This window comes from Perognathus longimembris, chromosome 4 (assembly GCF_023159225.1).
Source record: "Perognathus longimembris pacificus isolate PPM17 chromosome 4, ASM2315922v1, whole genome shotgun sequence".
Classification (NCBI taxonomy): domain Eukaryota; kingdom Metazoa; phylum Chordata; class Mammalia; order Rodentia; family Heteromyidae; genus Perognathus; species Perognathus longimembris.
Window position 1 is genome coordinate 69,729,054 of NC_063164.1, and position 4,589 is coordinate 69,733,642.

Below are 4,589 nucleotides of genomic sequence, written 5' to 3' on the forward strand. Positions count from 1 at the left end.
CCTCCTCTCCCAAACTTCCAACTCATAGAAACACCTGAAAAACATGAGTAAGACTGAGTCATGTCCTGAGTCATATTCAGTTCATAGGCCAAGCCATTGATCTATTTTGTTTGTTTCATTAAGCAAATTTTATCTCTCAATCTTTTGTTGCCTTTGAAAGTCATTGGGCATTGGTGATGACTGCTCTGACAGGTCACAATAATTTGAAAAGTAAGCAGACATTTAATGTCTTTGCACAGTTTTTCATATGACTTTCTATATACCACACAAGTCTTTTTTTCTCTTTTTCCTACCCTCTCAACAAAACCCCTTTATTAGATATTCTACTACCCTCAGTACAGCACAATGACAAACTGAACATTAAAAAGTTTTGAATTAGAACACTAGATCTGCTCTAGATCTATGACCTTGAGGGAGTTTCTGAGCCTATGTAATGAGTTTCTCTCTATGTTAAAAATAATAAAGAGGATAATAATCTTATGGAACTGTAAATGAGATTCAAATTATTTAATGAGGCAAAAGGTTTAGAGCGGCACATAGCATACAATAAAAATTACCTCTTATGACGACTGTTTCAGGTGTAGCTTATAATAAATATCTACAGTTCATGAAGGTGTGGTCCAGACTCAAATGAATCTTAGAAAAACATGCAAAAAGGCAAATCATCCGTGATACACATTTTGAGGAAGTAAATCTTTGCAGCGATTTGTAGGTGAGGTCCTCTCATTCAAGATACCTATCTATAATAATGGTTGGCATGCATCTTACATGAAGACTTTATAAATATGACAAAATTATAAGTGAAAATTATGGAGCCCACCCAATGGAGTTAAACTATATAGAGGTTTCTATACAACTAACTCAAACTCAAACATAAGACATAATAAGCATGGGGCTGTGGTACTATGTTCAGTCTTCTCACTAAGTAAGCTGTGAAGTTGGGTTTGTTTTTTTTGCCAATTATTTTTATTTTTGTTTATTTTCTTAAATTTAAATATTTTGTAATTCTTACATTTTAAAACAAGTGCTCATTGTTAATAAAGTTCACAGATGTATGATTATTTCAAAACAATAGAAACTTAAACACTTGGACTTGGTAGTGTACATCTGTAATACCAGTTACTTAGGAGTGAGAGGGAAGCGGATCATGGTTTAAGGCTTCCCTGAACAAAAACACGACTCCTTATTTAAAAACAAAAAGAAAAACAAGCCAGGCATTGATGGCTCATGCCTGTAATCCTACTACTCAGGAGCATGAGATTTGAAGATCACCTTTCCAAGCCAGGCCAGTCAGGAAAGTCTGAGATTCTTATCTCCAATTGACCACCAGAAAAACCTAAAGTGGAAATGTGGCTTAAAGTGGTAGAGTGCTAGCCTTGAGTGAAAAAGCTCAGGGCCAGTGTCCAGGCCCTGAGTTCAAGACTTACAGCCAAAAATGAAAAACAAATCCCCACACTAAACTAAAACTAAAAGGACTGGAGGCATGACTCAAGTGCTTGCCCAGCAAGCTTGCCCATGTACTCCATACCCCATTACATTTAAAGAGTCAAAAATATAGAATCTTATAAAGCAGAAAGTCTCCATGATTTTTTTCATATCTTTATCATCTCTCCTGAGGAGCAAACATTATAAGCAGTTTAGAATAGGATTATTTTAACAATAATAATCTCATATGACTCTATTTCTATGTCCTAAGACTTCTTCTGTGCTTGCTTCAGCAGCACATATACTAAAATTGGAATGATACAGAGAAGATTAGCATGGCCCCTGTGCAAGAATGACACGAAAATTTGTGAAGTGTTCCATATATTTTTAAATACAGCCAAAGTGAAGAAAGAAATTTTCTACAATGGGAAGAGGATCCAAATAACAGCAGACCTCTCCACACAAACCTACCAAGCACGAAGTGAATGGAAGAACACCATCCAAGTACTACAGGCAAACAATATGCAACAAGGATTAAATATCCAGCGAAACTGGAGTTCACATTCGAAGGGAAAACCAGATCTTTCCATAACAAAGAGGATCTAAAGAAATATGTGAATTAAAAACCAGCCCTACAGCTAACTCTAAGAGGGGAATCCTACCCAACAGAGATCGTACAAGACACACAGACAGAAACAGAAAGAAACTACAATAGCCAGAGCCCAACAGAAAGAGAAGCTCACTAAAGACAAGAAAAAAAAAAAAGAGGAAAAAACAGCCCAACAAGAAAATGGAAGGAGAAAAAACACTCTTATCCATGATCTCTTTGAATATAAATGGTATAAACTCTTCGATAAAGAGGAGCAGACTGGCAGAATGGAACCGCACAAACAAAAAGTTGCCATATGTTGTCTACAAGAGACCCACCTTACAGCAAGGGACAAAAACAGGCTCCGAATGAAAGGATGGAGCAAGATCTTCCAAGCAAACGCACCTACCAAAACGGCAGGTGTAGCCATTCTGATCTCAGACAAGCTGGACTTTTCATTAAAATCAACTCAAAAAGACAAAGAAAGACACTACATTTTAATACAAGGAAAAATCCAAAATCAAGACATTACGGTGATAAATGTATACTCACCAAACAAAAGAGGCCCTACATATGTCAAGCAAATTCTCACAGAATTACAGAACAAGGTAGACGCAAACACAATCATAGTGGGTGACTTTAATACCCCACTCTCTCCAAGAGACAGATCCAACACCCAGAGAATCAGCAAGGGAACTGAGGACCTAAGTAACACCATATCCCAAATGGATCTGACAGATCTATACAGAATCTTCTACCCTACAGAGACCCAATACACCTTCTTCTCAGCAGCCCATGGATCATACTCCAAAATAGACCATGTCATGGCCCACATAAAGAACCTCAGCAAATATAAAAGTATTGATGTCATCCCATGTATTATATCTGACCACAGTGGATTAAAGGTAACCCTCAATAACAACGGTTACCACAGAGGCTATACACATTCTTGGAGGCTAAACCCCACACTGTTATCCAACACTTGGGCCACAGACCAAATTAAAGATGAAATCAATGAATTCATAAGCCACAATGACAATGAAAATACATCACAAAGAAACCTATGGGACACAGCTAAGGCAGTACTGAGGGGCAAGATCATTCCCCTCAGCACTCACATTAAAAGAATGGAAGCAGAGCAGGTGAATAACCTCAGGATGAAACTAAAACAACTGGAGAAACAAGAAATGACCGAATGTAAAATGACTAGGAGGAGAGAGATCACAAAGATTAAAGAAGAGATAAATCTGATTGAAAATAGAAAGACCATTCAACAAATAAATAAGACTAAAAGCTGGATCTTTGAGAAAATAAATAAAATTGACAGACCCCTCTCAAGACTTACAAAAAAAAAGAAGAAAAGAGACTCATATACGTAAAATCAGGGACTCCACCAGAAAAATTACAACAAGTTCACGCGATATTCAAACAATCATAAGGAGCTATTTCCAGAACCTCTACTCAGTATAAAACAATAATATTACAGAAATGGATCAATTCTTAGAGAAGTATAAACAGCCCAAACTGAACCAAGCAGAAGTAAATCAACTAAGTAAACCAATAACTTACAGTGAGATACAGGAGGTAATCAAGAACCTCCCAACAAAGAAAAGCCCAGGCCCAGATGGATTCACCAACGAAATCTACAAAACCTTTAGTGAGGAGCTAATACCAATACTCCTCAAACTCTTCCGCGAAATAGAAACAGAGGGAGAAATCTCAAACTCATTCTATGAAGCTAATATCATACTCATTCCCAAACCAGGCAAAGACCCAACAAAAAAGAGAACTACAGACCAATATCACTAATGAACACAGACGCAAAGCTTTTCAATAAAATATTAGCTAACAGGATCCAGAAACTGATCAAGAAAATTATACATCATGACCAAGTAGGCTTCATCCCACAGTCACAAGGATGTTTCAACATCCGTAAATCAATCAACGTAATTCACCACATAAACAGATCTAAAATTAAGAATCACATTGTTATCTCAGTCGATGCCCAAAAAGCCTTTGACAAAATACAACATCCATACTTACTAAAAGCTTTGGAGAGAACAGGAATAGATGGAACATTCCTCAAAACAATAAAAGCCATATACAACAGACCAACTGCTAACATCATATTAAATGGAGAGAAACTTAAATCATTCCCCCTAAACTCAGGAACAAGACAAGGATGCCCACTCTCCCCACTTCTTTTCAACATAGTGCTGGAATCCCTAGCCATAGCAATAAGGCAAGAGGAAGACATCAAAGGGATCCACATCGGCAAGGAAGAAATAAAACTATCCCTATTTGCAGATGACATGATCTTATATCTGAAGGACCCAAAAAACTCAGTCCCCAAACTCCTACACCAAATAAACGATTGTGGCAAAGAATCAGGATACAAAATTAATCCACAAAAGTCAGCAGCTTTTCTGTACACCAGCAGTATATAAGCAGAAAAGGGAATTTTGGAAACAATTCCATTTACAGTAGCCAAAAAAAGAATAAAGTACCTAGGGATCAATTTAACCAAGGATATGACAGACCTGTTTAATGAAAACTATAAAAATCTAATAAGGGA

The 4,589-nt window shown here is 37.0% G+C and overlaps 1 non-coding gene across 1 annotated transcript; it reads left to right on the top strand.

Moving 5' to 3' along the window:
- The first annotated feature begins 1,705 nt into the window (after window positions 1–1,705).
- LOC125350987 lies at window positions 1,706–1,812 on the top strand. Its single transcript, XR_007210886.1, has one exon. It is a non-coding gene; the product is annotated as a U6 spliceosomal RNA (small nuclear RNA).
- Window positions 1,813–4,589: the final 2,777 nt, after the last annotated feature.